Here is an 18,699-nt window from a genome sequence, read left to right as displayed (position 1 = left end):
TTTTTTTTTTTTTTTTTTTTTTTGGTACCAGGAATTGAACCCAGAGGCACTCAACCACTGAGCCACATACCCCGCCCATTTTATTTTTTATTTTGAGACACAATATTTGCTAAATTGCTGAGGCTGGCTTTGAACTTGTGATTCTCTTGCCTCAGTTTCCTGAGCTGCTGGGATTACATGCATGTCCACCCCACCTGGTTTTTTATTTACTCTTTTTCTGATGTAGTACATTGTCTCAATGAAATATTTTCAACGTCTTTCAGTTATGCAAAGAATTTGTTTATTCTCTGAAACTTTCGGCTTTGGTATAAATCAATAGTGTGCTTTGATATTTTGGTTAGTTTATTCTGAACATTTATGGAGTATTTTTATGTACCTTCATTTTAATTGAGAATACATGACCTTTTTTAAATTAAGACATCCACCAAATTTGTAGATACGCATATCTATGGGAAAGAAAATCTAGTGCAAGTGAGCCACTGTGGTGTTATAGACTTAGCACCTCAGTGTTGATCCTGATTCCATTAATGACTTTATACTTGAATTTCAAAAAACATGACAGTGCCCTAAATTTCACTTTCTTCATTTTTATTTTCCAGAACTCATAAATAAGGATTAGAGCTTATATAGAAAAAATATAATTTACATGAAAGTAAAATGTCTCAATCTTCCAGGTAATTATCAGTTAATCATTAATAGAAGGTGATGTGAACAATAGAAATGAAACTCCATTGCCTTGAGATATGTGTGTTTCTTTCTCTCTCTCACACACACACGATGAATGTTTGTAAAATTCCTTCCATTTACAGCAATTAGGTGCTTCAACGCCAATAAGACAAAATTAATCCTTGTTTTTCTTGAACTTCTGGCAAATATTTTATATAACATTAAAAATAACTTTAAAAATACACAATATTAAAATAAAGCAACTTTAGTTGACTGTTACACATGTTCCTTCCAAATCATTAGCTTTAATGTTTTAGTCAGGTAATGGAAGAGCGTCAAGACAAGGAAGATTGTTTTCTTTATTTAACTCACTACAGCTATAATACAATTCACTGGGTCTTGGGTATATTTCTACTTGGGAACTCCTGTTTTTTTTTTTTTTTTTAATTTGTATAATGACATGACAGAATTACAACTTTAAAAATCATTAAAATTATAATTTAGTTAAAATCTGAAAATTTAGCTCATGAGTTTGAATAAGGGGTTTTAGGCAAGTCCTAACATCAATTTCTCTGTGAAATGGTTAGGCAATTTGTTTTTTTCTGATAGGAGGAGGGGCAGTTTGGAATATTTTCTCACATATACAGTTTCAAAGAACAGTAATGATTTCAATAGAAATTCTGGGATAATATAATCAAATCCTTAAATAACATGTCATAGCTAAGGAAAAAAAATAGAAATACAAGATTTCTATTTTTTTAAATCTATGTAGGGAGTTGCTAAATACTATCTGTAAAAGGACAGATAGTATCTTTTTTTTTTTAAATTTGCAGGGTATATACAGTTTCTGTTGCATGTTCTTATTTTTTTAAACCCTGTAAGAATGTAATAAATATCGTGAGCTCACGGAGTGCACAAAAACAGCCTGTAGACCACATCTGGTCCATATATTGTAGTTTGCCTGTCCTTGATGAAGTTATTCAGTTCATGTTTTCACCACAGTGGGATATAACCATGCCTGGATGCATGGTTTCTCTTTTTCCTCCTCGTATATAAAATTAAACTTACTATTAAAATACATAATAAATATCTCTTTTGTGACACTGCACCAGAGGGTGCAAAGTTGACCATGAAGTTGTAATGATAAGGGAAGTTGAGATGGTTATGAAAGTAAACAAAAAATAAGACCAATAAAAATGGTGTTGATAGCTGTCTGAGAAGCTTCAGGACACCCCAGTATAGAAGATGACTACTTGAGTAATTCTTAAAGGATCTGTGATCAACTTTCATTTCTTCATAGAAGCATAAGAGGGTAAATAGCTATATTTCCAGTTTTTTTCTATAGCTAAGATGTGTATGTATGATGTAATTTTGGCCAAATTGATGAAATATGTTTGGAAGTTTCTGGGCAGGAAAACATTTTAAAAGAAGGGAGACTTGGCTTCTACATGCTCTTTTCCCCTACTTACTTCCATTCCTTTCTTTATGGATATGAATGTGGAGGAGGTATTTGGAGTGGGGCTGTCATTTTGCAACCAAGAGGCATCAAATCTACAAAGAAGTCAGGGTTCCTCATGTTTCTGTGAAATCACATTACTAGGAATAGATGGTCACATCTAGACCTCTTTTAACATGAGAAAAACAATTCCTTACTCATTTAAATCTAATTTTGCCAGCTCTGTATCAAAAGAGCAATAACTGCAAACTATTAGAGATAACAAGAAATACAACACAGAAGGCAATTGTTCATATGGACACCCAACAGTGGATTTCTTTGCTACACCTGCATGTATACCAAGTTTTCTTTTTTATTTCAAGTTTTTCCAGTGAGTGGCAAGTAGACAGGGAAAATTCAGGTTTCACAGCAAATAATTATTAACATAGATGATGGCAAGCCCACAGACAAAATAGAAAGAACTAAAAAAGTTATATGCATGTATCCTAGTTTGTGTGTTTCATATCATTGTGGTCTTTAACCTAATCTATTTTAAGTTGTTGGGTTATTCATTTACTAAAATTAGTTGATTAAAAACCAAATGCTAAAGATACCTCAAAATAACAATGCAGATAAAACAAACACATACAGCTTGAAATTTCGTTTTCTTTATGATGATCTCCTTTGAAAGAAAATACTTCAAAGAAAAAAATCTCACTTATTGGTTCTAGCACAATATTTGTAAACAACACAGGATGCATTCATTCCAAAATAATAGCACTTCTGTTATTAAAACTGTTTTAATGTGCCCTCTTCATCTTCTCTCTTATCTAAGATAAATAAGTCAAGTTTTTCTGACTACTTTTCACGAGATGTGACCTTTAGATTCTACACTTTCCAGAATGCTCTCTCATAGTTACTTTCCAGTTTACAAATTGCTTTCAAAATATGAGGATCCAAATTTTAAAGGATACCAAGAATGCAATATTTTCATTATAAAAACCAAAAAAATTAGTACTCTGTTTGAAGGAAAAGTAGACAAAACAAAACAGGTTTTTATTTTTATTTTTTTCTTAACTTGATGGTTTGGGAGAATAGTGGTAACTGCTTGTGGCATTGTATGAAAGAGAAATTGACTTGGTTGTCAAACAAGAATATTTGTTTAAAGACTTACCCACGTGGAACTAATTGCCAGGGATACCCCAGTGAAACCCAGCACCAGGCTGGCCCTCATGGATCCGTCCAGGTACTAAATCAGCAATCATACACTCAAACTTATCCCACACTTGTGAAACCATTTTCCAGGTCTACCTGCCTAGTGACCCAAGGACAGCCAGCCAGAAGACCTCAGCAGCAAGGCTGCCTGTCCACTGGCTTAGTTGTCCCACCTAGACTCTCTGAATGGAGCTATTAGCAAAAGACTTCTCTTGCTAAATCCAGTCTTCAAAAACTGGAAGAGGTACTGACTTTTTCAAATACATGGACACAAAAACAAGGGCACAAGGATTCTGAATAATAAAGACAATATGACACAGAAAAACAAAATAAAGCACCAGGTATTGACTCTAAAGAAATTGAGATCTATGAACTTCCTGAAAAAGAATTCAAATTAATCCAGTTAGTTCAAATTAGGCAGCTCTGAGAGAATACACAGAGATAACTAAATTGTATCAGGAAAATGTGTACAAAATTAGACATTTGATGAAGGCATAGGAAGCATAAAAAAGAAGCAAACGAATTCTGAAGATGAAGAGCAATGACTGAACTAAAGACTCCACAGAGAGTTTCAGGTCATTTGAAATACACAATCAGAAAAAAAGTGGGAAAACAGAATGAAAAGGGATGAAAAAACCTTACTTGGGATGATGTCATACCACCAAGTGAAACAACACAAACATTAAGAGAATTCAAAAGGAGCAGACAGAAAGAATAAGATAGAAAGCTCACTTAAAGAAATAATGACAGAAAATAATGGAGAGGGAAATAAAGATCTGGATCTATATAGCCCAAAGAATCTTAACTAGATAAAGCATTGAAGAAATCTGGACCAATATACATTATAATAAAATTGTCACAAAATCAAAGTCAAAAAGAATTTTGAAAGGAGCAAGGGAAAAACAACTTCTTACATACAAGGGAACTTCTATATAGACATCAGATTTTTCAGTAGAAAACTTGCAGACTGGGATGATATACTCAAAGTATTGATGGAAACTTCCAAACAAGATTATTTTATCTGAAAAGTTGTCTTTCAGAAATGAAAGAGAGATTAAAAAAATAATAATAAAAGCTTTCCCAAACAAGCAAAAGCTGTAGGGGTTTATTAGCACTAAAAATTCTTTAAAAGAAATGCTAAAGGAAGTTCATAAAATTCAAGCAAAAGGATACTAACAACATGAAGATTCATAAGAAATAAAATTAAGATATGGTCTAATTCAGAATACTCTAAAACAGTTATGATTGTGCACGAATCAATTTTAACTATAATATGAAAGATAAAGGTATTAAAATTAGTATAGTTTTAGTAATTTTTAATGAATACACAATATAAAAGTATAATTTGTGATATCAAAAACATGAAATATGCAGAGTTGGAGCTAGAAATCCCAGTGACTTGGGAGGCTGAGGCAGGAGGATAGTAAGTTTGAGGCCAGCTTCAACAATTTGGCAAGACTCTCAGCAACTTAGTAAGACTCTGTCTCAAAATTAAAATAAATAAATGAACACAAAGGACTGGGGATGTATCTCTTGGGTTCAATTCACAGTATATACACCACAAAAAAATTCAGGGCTGGGGGTATGATTTAAAAGCTATAGTGAGTTACTTGTCGGCAAAATACCTTTGATTCTGGTCTTTTTTTCCCATTTGGTTAATTTATGTGTTTTCATTGGATAATTTAACTGATTTTCATTTAAAACAATTATTGATAGGTCAAAAATTTACTATTATCATTTTATTAATTTTTTTCTGTTGTATGGTTCCTTGTTTGATTCTTCTTGTCTTGCTGACGTCTTTTCCTATATTTGTTTTCATAGTGATATGCTTTAATTTCCATTTATCATTGCTAAATCAGTACAGGCTTTTTTATGGGTATACCATGGTTATCATGATGCTTATACAAAACATTTTGTAGTTACAGTAGCTTTAAGAACATATATTGGCTGGAAATAAAGGAATGTGAAAAGAACAACCAAAAGAAAATAATAGTGGTTACTTGCACCAGATGAAATAGACTCGAAGTAAAAAACTGTAACAGGTAATAAAGATAAATCAATTTATCAAGAAGGTTTATATATATGTTATGTATGACACATATGGAAGGTTGAATATTAAAGAATAAAAAATCTGAACAGATTATTAATGGGTGTGAAATTGAATCAATAATCAAAACCCTTCAACCATGAAAAACCCAGTACCTAATGGCTTCATTGGTGATTTAAAAAAAATATTTAAAGAATAATTGACACAATTCTTCTCAAACTCTTCAATAAAAAATAAAAGAAGATGGAACACTTCTGAACTCATTTTATGTAGCCAGTATTACCCTTAAACCAAAACTAGACAAGGACTTTAAAAGATTAGAAAATTACAGGCCAATGTAGATGAACATAGATGTAAAAATCCTCAATAAAATGCTAGAAAAATTAATTTAATGCTTAAAAAGATCAAATACCAAGATTAAGTGTGATTTTTTCCTGGTATATAAGGATTATTCAATATAAGCAAATCAATAAATGTGATAAACTGCATTGATTGGATGAAGGATAAAAATCATAACCATCACAATAGATGCAGAAAAAAGTCTTTGACAAAATTCAACATCCTTTCATAACAACCCTCTTAAGAAAAGAGGTACAGAAGGAATGTCCCTTAACATAATGAAGGCTATGTATGACATACCCACAACTAGCATCACACTAAATGATAAAAAGTAAAAAAAAAAAAAAAATTCTCTAATAACAGGAACAAGAGAAGAGTGCCCACTCTGACCATTTCTACTCAACATGATATTGGAATTCTAGGCAGAGAAATTAGGCAATAAGAAGGAAAAAAATCATAAAATCTGAAATAAAATTGTCTCTGTTCATTGATGACATGATATTATAACAGGACACCCTAAACACTACAGGAAAACTTTTAGAAGTAACAAGCAAATGTAGTAAGGTTTCAGGATACTATCAACATTCAAATACCACATTATTTCTGTACAACAATAATGAATGTTCTAAAAAAGGTAATAAGAGCATATACAATTTACCATATCATCAATGAAAACACATAGAATTCAGTATAACTAAAGAAATGACAGATCTACACACTGAAAACTCTAAGACAACAATTCAATAAATTGAAGAAGTAATTGAAAATTGAAAATACCTTAGATTCATAACTAATTGAAATACCTTAGATTTATGAATTTGAAGAATGAATATTACTAAAAGGGATTTTTGCGCCTTCAGTGCAATTTGTATCAAAATGCCAAATACATTTTTTCAGAGAAACAGAAAAAAGAACCCAAATTTGTATAAAACCATAAAAGTCCCAAATAGCCAAAGTAATCATAACAAAGAAAAATTAAGTTGGAGGCACCAAGTAACTCAAAGTACACTACAGTACTATGGAAATCAAAATAACATGGCACTAGTATATAAAAAACACATAAACCAATGGAATGGAACAGTTAAGACCAGAAATAAATCCATGTATTTAAGGTTAATTGGTCTTTGACAAAGTTTCCAATAACACCCAATGAAGAAAAGACAGTGTCTTCAACAAATGGTGAAGCCATACTGCATATCTCTGTTCAGAGAATGAATTTGGACCCTTCTCTTACACCCTAAATAAAAATCATCTCAAAATGTAATAATGATTTAAAATAATACACCCAAATTAAAACTACTAAAATAAAATATAAGGAGAAAGCTGCATGATATGGGTCTGGACAATGATATTTTGATATGGACAGAAAAGCACAGTAAATAAAAAGCAAGAATAGACAAATGGGATTACCTCAAGCTAAAAATCTTCTGTACAGCTGAGAAAACAATCAAGAGAGAAAACAGATGATCAACAGAATGGGAGAAAATATTTGCAAGCAATGTATCTAATAATAAGTTTACAACCGAAATACATTAGGAACCCAAATGATTTACTAGGAAGAATATAAATTACCCTATTAAAAACTGGAAAAGGGACGTGAATAGACATTTCTCCAAAGGGGATTTACCAATGGCCCAGAATGGCCCAGGAGGTCTGTGAAAAATGCTTAATCAAGTTTCATCAGAGATTGGGCACAATGGTTCTCACCCGTAGTCCCAATTGACTCAGGAGGCTGAGACAGGAGGATTATAAGTTTGAGGCCATCCTCAGCAACTTAGTGAGACCCTCAGCAACTTAGCAAGATGTCGCCTCAAAAAATAATAAAAAAGTAAAAAATAAAAAGGACTGGGGATGTAGCAACATGACAAAGCACTCATGTGTTCAATCCCCAGTATATATATATGTGTGTGTGTGTGTGTGTGTGTGTGTATCTTATGGTGGTTTGGGTTTGTATTTCTATGATATATATGTATATATTTCTATGATATGTATGTATGTACATATATATTATAGAAATATAAACCCAAACCACCATAAGATACAATCTCACAACTATTAGAATGGCTGTGATACAAAGACAAAAAATAAGTGTTGTTGAGTCTATAGAGAATGGGGAAGCGTTGCACACTGTTAGGGGGAATGCAAAGTGGTACAGTTATTATGGAAAACAGGAATGGGATTCCTCAAAAAATTACAAATAGAACTACCATATGATCAGTCAATCTCACTATTGGGTACCTATCCAAAAGAGATGAAACCAGTGTGTTGAAGAGACAGCTGAAGTATCATGTTAACTGTAGTATTATTCACAGTAGTCAAGGTATGGAATCAACCAAAGGATCCACATGTGTATGTGTATATATGTAATGGACTTTTATCTAGTCATATAAAAGAAGGAACTTTTGTCATTTGTAACAACATAGATGAAGGACGTTATGCTAAGTGAACTAAACTAGGCACAGAGACAAGTACTGTATGATCTAATTTATATGTGGAATCTAAAATTTTCAACTCATAGAAACAGAGAGTAGAATGGTGGTTGTTGGCAGGGCCTAGGTGTTGGGGAAAGGAGAAGATGTTGGTCAAAGGGCAAAGAGTTTCAGTTATGCAGGATGATTAAATTTTGGAGCTCTAACATAGTATAGTTAATATAGTTAATACTATATTAGATGCTGGAAATTTAATAAGAGAGTAGATCCCAAGTGTTCTCACTAGATATACAGGCATGCACGGGCACATTATGTGAAGTGATAGACATTAATTATTTTGATTATGGTAATTATTTCATGATGTATACATAATCAAAATATCACATTGGGTACAATAAATGTATTAATATTTATTTGTAAATTATAACTCAACAAAACTCAGAAAAAAAATAAAAAATAATGAGTTTTAATTACCTAGACACTAGGGTTACAATAGTAGTAATTGAATTAAAAGCAGCAGTGGTTGTAGTAGTAGAATTAATAGTGTGCATTTACCAAATGCTTTCTTTATGCCACTCAGTGTTCTAAGGGCTTTATATAGTAACTCACTGACTCTTCACATCAACCCAAAGAAAAATTGACTGAAATTACCCAAGAAGGCAGAAGTAGAAATAGGCTAGGAAATAACATACAGTTGATAGTAAAATCCATCTTGAGTTATCCTAACATTTTAAAAAAATTAAAAATCTCATTTATTTTTATCATCCATGTTCCATGTGTATGTATTCTAAACTCCATTTCCTCCAATAACATGCTTATTAATAGATTTGAAAGTTTTCTTGCTTGAAAGAATTTTCATGCAACTTGAAATATGAAACACTGACACTTAATGGGTGCACTGTTTAAAGGATGTATTTTCCACTACGATGAACAACATTCCTGTATTAAAGATGGCAATGTGCCCATGTCACATCTACTGTTAAAGTGATCACAGCTGTAGAAATTTGCAGCAACAAACACTAATCACATTCCCAGTTGTCATGACTTTTATATGTCTTTCTTTTTCTTTTTCTATCTAGGCCATTTGAAGTGGAGAGGGAAAAGCTCATTTCAGTCACTGGGGGAACCTGAGACTTTTGCTCCAAATCATCTGATCAAAAAGAGGTGGAGACATCAGTACCTTCCTAATGGGAGACTGCCTGAGGCACACGGGGTATGTGGAAGAACTAGAAAAACTAGGGTGCTGATGAAGCTAAATTACTTAGGTATCTATGCAGGAACTTGGCAGGTCATTTCGATTCTTCACGATCTCTTTCTTAGCTTTATAGCAAATGTGAATGGTAATCCAAACAAAAACATGGTAAAATGGGGAAATAATGTCCCATTTTAATTTTCTTAGTTTATTTAAAGCTTTACTGGAAAAACATAATGAAAATTATAAAACATAAAAAATAATGAAAATTCAAAAGGTAAAAAATCAAGTATCATCAGTATTTAAAAGCAAATTCTTTCTGAAAATTCATACATGAGGATGAGTTGATGTCTATTTTTAAACGGAACCCACCTGAATTAAGTCCAGTTGAAGCATCATGACAAGGGTTTACACTTTATTATTTTGCTGCTTCTTTCAGTAATTTCGTTCATGAAATATCAGTTTGGTTTTGGTGGGAAAGAGTAGTTTTGTCTATCCTTTATAAAGCTCTGGGATTTGGGCAGTGTCCTATCTGATGGGATAATTGTTTCTTTTTTATTTCATAGCATCACTTGGGGTATGAGTGTGTGTTTTTTCCTTCCTTATCAACCACCATATTTTTCCTCTTCAGAATTATAGACTTTATCTCAGACTTCTGTTTGGCACAACTAAATTATTTTTGAGATTATTCTACTTCAGTGATGGGTGTGGTTTTGTCTGGGTTTTGTTGTTGTTGTTGTTGTTTTCTTTTTTAAAATTTTATAAACTTAAATTTGTCACCCCATCTCTCCAGCATTGTTCAAAAACTTTAAAAAGTAGCTCTGGAAATTGCTTTATGCATTGATCTTAGAAAGAAAAGTAACTTGGAACTAGAACTCTTACAGGCAGAAAGAAAAACAATCTGTAATATTACTAGGTTCAGTGCCCTCATCAGATACGCAGGGAAAACAGAAGCTCAGAGATGTTGGATGTGATTAGTCTAAGCCTACCTTCTGGTTAGTGGGAGAGTTGTTCCAAACCTAGTTTTATCAGCTCCCTGTTCACACATAAAGTCAACCTTTTCTAGTATTCATAAAAGAGAGTACAGAAGTTTAGCAAATGTTAATTTTAACTAATTTGAAACATAATCTTTGGAGGGGAAAGCTAACTAATGACAACTGCTACCCAAGACCATTTAGTTTAGAGATTTAATTTTTTTTTTTTTACAATTTATTTTAAACTAGATGTGATAAGTGGCTGAGATACATAATACTATGTGAATATATTCTCATGTAAATAATGAATTCTGGAGAGCTATTAGCATTTTCTTGAGAAGTTTCACCATTTTGCCTATTGTCTCATTTTAAGCAACAAATTTTATGCAAAAACTTTCTCCATAAATTACAAAATGGGAAACACTAGTTTCACTTCAGTGGAATTACCGTGTTTAGACTGGAATTCTAATTATCAAGGCATTTGTTCATTGATGTAATAAAGAGTAGTGGAAGATTTTTCAGTTCTTTGAACCAGACCACATATATATTAATCTCGATAAATCTGATGTTTTTAATCAAATCAAGTCCAAATACCTATACTATTTCTTCTTGAGCTTCATTAGAGAAACAAATGATGGAAAGTATGTATCATGGCCTTAATTGACCAGGATTTTAAAGAACTGCATTACACGCTCAGCTTTTTGGACTTAAGAAATGGGCAAGGAATAACATGCCGTCCCTTTTCTTTGGGCTATGTTATAAATTATGTAGGGAGCATTTCAAAGCCCTTCTTCCCCCATTCCCAGTCTGCTTTTTAGACAGTATTCTGCCTGTCCACTCTGTATACTTTCTGGATCAGTTTAGGGATTGCAAAGTAATTTGGAGACCAGACTAAGCCAAACATAATTGGGAAAGAGAAGCTGCCAAGAAGCAATCAGATCCACTACATTCCAAAATCAAGCCTCTTCCAAATGCCGGATGGACCATCCCCATCGCAGCCCCATGGCTATGAGCTACATGTGACTGGAATTCCAACTGAATACTTCCCCCTACCCACAATCCAGGGACCTGAATCTATAAGCTCTTCACATAAAAGAAACTTGAACTCAATCATACCCATTTTCAGATAGGCTTTAAGGCACTAAACCACACAAAACTTACCAAGTAAAGAAAATGTCAGCTTTGCTCCTAGCTGTCCTTTGGAGAGGGAGCCTTGCAGTGCTCGTCACACCAGGATGGACTACCCCTAGTTTCCAGTCTGATGTGGGACTTGTCCTTGGAAGCCTGTCTGCTCTTGGCAGCTCTGCAGCAGTCCTGCCCCCAGACACAGCTGAGGTTTGCAAATGAGGAAGGATGTCTCAGTCTGAAGGTGTAGCAACTCCTGAAGGGAACCTGGAAGTTTAAAAGTGAAACATAAAGAGCTTTTATGGCCTGGAAGGGAAGCAGTAAACAAGAGAAAGTACTTTTAATTACCATGAGTTCCCCAAACCGCAAAACTCCAGGACTACAATGCAAAGCATGGCCTCAGTTTAGAATCTTTCCTGATAGAAGGAAACACATTTCCTATTTGTCTGTGTCTTGTCCCTAGGCCTGAAGCAGCAGTAACAGGAACAAGTGAAAACAACAGTGATAGCTCTTTGACTGAAAACTCACTTTGGCGTTCCGATGTGCATCTGATAGACAGGAGCTACCAACTCTTACCTGAGTAGAATGAGGTGGCATCTACTTGCTCATTGACTATTCCAACATGAGAGTCTTTGAAGACTAATGTGCTAGTTGTAAGGGGCTATGAGAAGGCTGGGATTATGTGCCACCCCCACTTAGTCTGATACCCTTTCTCTACAGTTTTGGCTGAAATATGCAGTAGTTGCCAGAGAACCCGGAGTTCTTCTGAAGGCAGTTGGTTGCTCAGTGATTTTACTCACAACACACAGCCTTTATGGCAACAAAAGAGAAGGGCCAGCGTGGGCACTGTGCCAGGGATCCAGAGCTTGGCTGCCAGGCATTTACTTGGGGAGTTCCCAGGGCTAGGGGAGAGCTTGTTGGACAAGTCCCAAGTCCCAGTTTCTAACACGGTCCTTGTTATATTAAGAGAGAGTCATCAGCTAGCAGGTGAAGTCCAGGAAAGAGATGTACAAGACTTCTGTCCTCCTCTCACCACCTCTGCCCTTCCCAAGACTACACAGAGGCAGACTCAGCCTGCAACTTGTTGTTTCTTGCCCAAAGAAGTCACACGGCTGTGAGACTCAGACAGAAAAGAAATAAGAGTGAACCAAAGGGAGAGAAAAATGCAGCCTAACTCCTCCGTGATTTTTCTCTACGGTTTGTTGCATAGAACAACCACCACTTTCCAGAACAGCAGCATCCCCTCCCTCAATGATGCTCTGTCAATTCCTTTCACAGTAACATTTACACTATGTCTGTCCCTTCATCTGTGGTTACCGCCTCCACTTCTCTTCTTTCCTCAAGTCAAATTACTGACACCCAGTGTCCAGTGAAGGTGACAGCAGGTTGTTTCCTGTGTATGGGAGGAGGTGTGTATGTGGGGTGCATTACTAAGTACTGACAGCATTTAGACCCACAGCAATCGAAGGTAGAGATGAGCTAGAAATAATCAGTTGATTATATTTTAATAACTCATGACATAACAAAAATACTGCTGATTTTACTTGACATCTTGAGCTTTAGGAAAAAAATGCTTGAATCAATTAAGTAAACTCTGTTTCAGCTTTAAGAAAGTTGTTGAAAAAATATGTTGCATGTACATGGTTTCTAATGGAATGAGTAAATAAAATGAAACAAACCACAAATAAATCTGTCAATAAGGTTTAAAAATTTGCAAATAAAGAGTCAATTTCTACAAACAAATAGGCAAATAAACAGGCAAGATGGCAAATAAAACCCTGTTCTTCGCTGGAAGGAGCCTTGTAAATGAACATGGGAATGCAGATGTCTTTTTACCATATGGATTCCCTGTTCTTTGCATAAGTACCCAGTAGTGGGATTGCTGGCTCATGTGGTAGTGGGATTGTTTACTTATGTTTTTATGTATTTATTTGTTGTGGTACCAGGGATTGAACCTAGGAGTGCTTAACCACTGAGCGACCTTCCCAGACCTCTTTTATTTTTTATTTTGAGAAAGGGTCTTGCTGAGTTTCTTAGGACCTCGCTAAGTTGCTGAGGTTGTCTCTGAACTTTGGATCCTCCTGTCTCAGCCTCCTGAGCTGCAGGGATTACAGGTGTGCACCACTGTGCTTGGCAGTAATTTGGTTTTCAGTCATGTTGCGGAGCCACCACTCTGTTTTCCATAATGGTTGTACTACTTTACCTTACCATCACCTGTGGGCAAGAGCTGCTGTGTCTCCACGTGTTTGCCAGCACTTCGTTCATCTTTCTGAGAAGCCTTTCTAAGAGTGTTAAGTGGTATCTCCCCGTGGCTTTAATTTTCATTTCCCTGATCATTTGTGATTTGGGGGCATTTTTTCTTATAGTTATGCACATTTGTGCGTCTAGTTTTGAGAAATTTCAATTCAGGTTCTTTTTCCATTTTTAAAATCAGGCTATTTGTTTTCTTGCTTTGGGGTTGTTTTAGTTCCTTGTGTACTTTGAATGCTAACTCCTTATGAGATGTGTGGTTTGAGAATATTTTATCCCATTCCAAAGCTTGTCTCTTCCCTCTATTGTTTCTCTAGTGGTGTAGAACTTTTTAATTGATTTAATCCCATTTGTCTATTCTTGCTCTTCTTGCTTGTGTTTTTAGGTAATATTAAAACAAAACAATACAAAACAACAATAACCACAACAGAACATTGCCCAGAACATTGTCGTTTCAGTGTTGGCCATGATGTCGAAGCTAGGAAGTCAACCTAAGTTCCATTAACAGATGAATTGATAAATGAAATCAATCTCTCTCTCTCTCTCTCTCTCTCTCTCTCTCTCTCTCTCTCACACACACACACACACACACACACACACTGAAATACCATTCAGCCTTAAAAATGAAGGAAATTCTATCATTTGCAACAACATGGATAAACCTGGAGAACATTGTGATAAATTTAATAAGCCAGACAAAGACAAGTACTGCACGATCTTGCTTATGTGGGATCTAAAAACGTCAAACTCATAGAAGCAGATGGTAGAAGGGTGGATGCCAGAGGCTGGAGATTGGGGTGAGGAGCTAGGGAGATGTTGATCAAAGATACAAAGCTTCATTTATATAGGATAAAAAAGTTCAGGAGACCTATTGTAGAGATGACTATAAACTAATAATAATGTATAATGGAAAATTTCTAAGAGAATAGATCTTAAATATTGTCACAACAAAAAATTGGTAACTATGTGAGGTAATGTGTACATTAATTAGTTTGATTTAACCATCTCACAATGTATTCATATAGCAAAACAATAGATTGTATACTGCAAATATATGCAATAATTATTTTTAAAATATACCTTAAAATAAATAAATAAGACTCCTTAAAAAAACTTCTATTTTATTTATTTTTATGTTGTTCTGAGGCTCAAACCCAGCACCTTGCACATGCTAAGTGAGCACTCTACCGCTGAGCCACAACCCCAGCCCTGAAATAAGCCTCCTTAAGACTGAAGAACATAACATGAGGCATTTTCTGAGGGCTCTCCCCTGTTTGTGGTGTAGTCTTTTACTGTCTTCTGCTTTCTTTCACACATGGCTTTCAGTGCACCATCCTGAATAGCAATTAGTGCTAACATTGTGGATTGCAGGTGGAGGAAATGAGCCCATAGTGCCTCAAGAAGTTTAGAAGATACCAATGCATGTACAGGGTAGTATTGGTTTTGGAGCCAATATTCTTATACTCTGCCCTTGTGTTTTTAATTCTCGGATAAATAATGGAAGTGCTTCTGTCATGCATGGTGACAGGACCCTGATCAAGGAACACTATCAGGCCAGAATTTTCAAAAGGTTCATCTGGATAAATGGAAGGAGCACTTTCAATGAGTGGTAAGCTGCCCTGAGGCCATCCAATAACAAGTGTTTTATGATAAGTAAATATTAGCATATAACATAACTCTTATTATATTATTGTAAATAATATAAATTATTGCTAACTAAAAATAACAACCAAATTCTGAATTTTGAGCCATTCAGTCTTCAAGAACTTAGTAAGCTCTGAGAAAATAGCAAGCTGCTAATAAATGATGGCTAATATTATTATTTTACTTGGATTATAAAGAGGGATGGAAATATAGATAATTCAATCTTCAAAATTATTTGTTTATTTTATATCACATATCAGTGGAATGGGAACTCATGGGGCTTTGGAAGTTCTGTATTTGGTACCATTTTTTCAATAGGCAGTAAGGACCCCTATTCCAGGCTCTGTGTTTTAGTGGGCTCTATTCTTGTCCACTTCCAGTTGTACCACTCACCAAAGGATGATTTATCTTTGGGATTAAGGGACCAGCTAGAGCTCACACCATCCCACTATTTTAAGTAATCATCTGGGATCCCAGACCTTGACTTTTCAGACCCCTCCAGACTTGTGTCTGCTTCTAGGGTATGTGAATGCTCCCTTCCCTTCTTCCTGCCCACTGGTGTTGTCTTACCACGCAGGTATATATGCTCCTAAGCCTAAGCGGGTGGTCTACAGGCAGCTTTGTATGCACGTATGGTGTACACACACGTGAATCTCAATTAACCTCAATTAACTCACCTTGTCTGGGAGTCTTCTTTTATACTCTCATCTCGAGTCCCTCAGATATTTATGATGAGGTCTTGTACATAAAGAAATGTCCTCATTTTATAGATCCTTAATAAATATTGCTTGCATAAAAGGTCCTATTAGTTGTGTGCATTGGAATGGCTCTGGCGTTCACATGAACTCCTTCCTAGGGCAAGATGAACACTGGGATGGAATGAGAAAAGGAGGAAGCTAGGGCTTCATGCTGCAATCTGGGGGCTGGAGTCTAGGGAATGACTCTCTTCCCTGCCAAATACTCATGTGGAATAATAAGGAATCTGTGATTTAACTCAAACATGACCTTCCAGGTTATTATGAAGGTATATTTTTCGAGTGTGGAGGATAGAATTTATTTTTACTTCCTAGTTATACTTTATAAATGGTGCTATGCTAGTAAATACTTAAAAAGAGGCTCTTGGAAAATAAACAAATATTCAGGCAAAGACCTGTTGAGTTCTAGTGTTTGCTATTTATCGTGACCAAAATGCTTCTACTATGATTTATTTCTCTCTACCATTGCAACATTACTGAATGTGAATTTGGAAAATGATGCGTATCAATAGCGCTCTTCAGCTTAGAAGACCTGGCTCTAGCCCATCACTATTTACAATTTTAAGTATTCATACATGTGAGTGGTATAGGAATCTCAATTAACCTCAATTAACTCACTTTGGCTGTGAGTCTTCCTTTATACTCTCATCTTGAGTCCCTCAAATATTTATGATGGGGTCCAGTGCATAACAAAATGTCTGAATTTAACAGATCCTTAGTAAATATTTCTTGCATAAAAGGTCTTATTAGTTGTGTGACTTCAGGCAAGCCATTTTTCTACAAATTAATCTGTACTTTATATGGTTCTTGACTAAATGAGGCAGTTCATGTGAAAGCATATTACACGGTTCTTGGAACTTTGTATATAACCAATAAATGTTGCTGAAAGAATGAATAATAGACATTCAATACATTTTAATTTCTTTTTATTATCCATATTTAGTTTTTAGTTTCTTTTTATTATCCAAATCTGAGCATTTTTACTTTAGGCTATTCTTAGATGTTTGTAATTTTCTGCTGTTGTCTTGAGGCAAAGTCAAATGCCCATTTTTCTCAGGGTGTTTCTTGGAGAACCCTTGTGATCGACATCTCATTTTCATAATGTTCCCAAAGGAACAATGCTCACACTATGTTACTCATTTTAGAAAGTTTGGTAAAATTCCATTTTGGCTGCACGTCTGTTATCTGAGCCTAGGAGAGGGAAGTCTGTGTTTTATGCTCTGACTTTGTTCTCAGCTGTATTTTGCATCTTGGGATAGTGGAGAGAAAAATGGCTTTGAATTAATACTTGAGATTTAGTCATTCCATATGTTGTCCTCAGCGAGGAATGTTTTGAATTTTCAAGATGAACGTGTAAAAAATAAGGAAGCACAAAAAATTCAGCTGCGGGCTTCTCTCTTTCATTAGCTGGGCTAATTGAACAAAGCTTAATGAGGAGTGGTAATTTCTATTCAAAATTTTTGTTACTCAGGAACTGTTTCATTGGTCGTTAGTTTACACATTTAGTATAAGCATTATTTTTTTCTTAGTAATTTATGATAGCAGATGTTTTACCTCTCATGGGGTCTTTTCTTCTCTCTCTAAATATGTATTTTAATGTTGCTACCATGCCTAAAATGAGCCTTCTCCCCCTCCTCAATATATTCTCAGCAGTTAGATTTTTTTTGTTTTCTTTTTTTCTCCTTCTTTCCTTCCTTCCTTCCTTCCTTCCTTCTTTCTTTCTTTCTTCCTTTCTTTTTTTCTTTCTACTTTATAGTGTCACAAGTAGCTTTTGTTTTACTTACCATTTCCCAAGTAAAGTTACTTTAACTGAGCACTGTTTTTAAAAACTCAAATGCCTAAGAAAAATACTTCTTTTAAACATAGCAAAGACCTTGTCTGTGAGTCTTCCTTTATACTATCAAAAATGCAGTCCTTTCTCCAAAAGATTTGCAAAAAGGAAAGTCCTGAGATCAGATGATAAAAATATTGGGAATTCATCTGGATGGGCTGCTGAGTGAGAACACAGATTTGTCAATAAGGACATCAACTTAAAGACGGAGCCCAGGAAAATCTTCAGTAAATTAGAAGTGTAAGTATAAATGATAGAAGTATAATTTGTGAGTTGAAAGAGCTGTGAACATTTTCTGATTTAATGATCTAATTTTCTAGATGATGAGCATGAAATACTTCTAAGTGAAAGTAAAACTAGATATTACCAGGGGACAGTCTAGGTATTTTTATCTTTGATATTAGTCAGAATGGGCTAGGAAATGGTACATTAGTAAATAACTGCAACTCTCAGTGCCTGAAGACAGCAGTGAGTATTTTTTCACATATACCACACGCCCATCATGAAAGATCTATGAACTGCGGGATCAAGATTGATGAAGCCTCTACTCCCTGGAACATCATCAGATGATATGTCAGAGAGAAAATAAGCATGACTCATGATGCCTGGAATTTAAAGTCTTCTACTGCAAGTGTCTCATAATAATATTTCCACTCTTTTTGTTAGTCAGTGGTCATGTATCCCTTCAAGGGGGTAGGACTGCAATCCTATTGTGTTCTTTGAAGGAGGAAAACTGGAATATTTTGAACAGTCCCTATATGGATCCTTATTAGTCATACAATCATCGACGATTTTTA

The 18,699-nt window shown here is 34.9% G+C and overlaps 1 protein-coding gene across 2 annotated transcripts in view; it reads right to left on the bottom strand.

The window, feature by feature from the left end:
* Positions 1–12,140, bottom strand: part of Bbox1 (gamma-butyrobetaine hydroxylase 1) — a 63,320-nt gene extending 51,180 nt beyond the window's left edge. For both annotated transcript variants that reach the window (XM_048788514.1, XM_048788515.1), the window contains exons 1-2: positions 11,999–12,140; positions 11,459–11,689 (exon numbers count right to left, since the gene is read on the bottom strand). The gene's annotated coding sequence lies outside the window, so the exon portion shown is untranslated. The remainder of the gene's footprint in view (positions 1–11,458; positions 11,690–11,998) is intronic.
* Positions 12,141–18,699: the final 6,559 nt, after the last annotated feature.

The sequence above is a fragment of the Marmota marmota genome, unplaced genomic scaffold (genome assembly GCF_001458135.2).
Source record: "Marmota marmota marmota unplaced genomic scaffold, marMar, whole genome shotgun sequence".
Lineage (NCBI taxonomy): Eukaryota > Metazoa > Chordata > Mammalia > Rodentia > Sciuridae > Marmota > Marmota marmota.
Note: the sequence above shows the minus strand (reverse complement) of the source record. Positions and strands in the feature narration are given on the sequence as shown.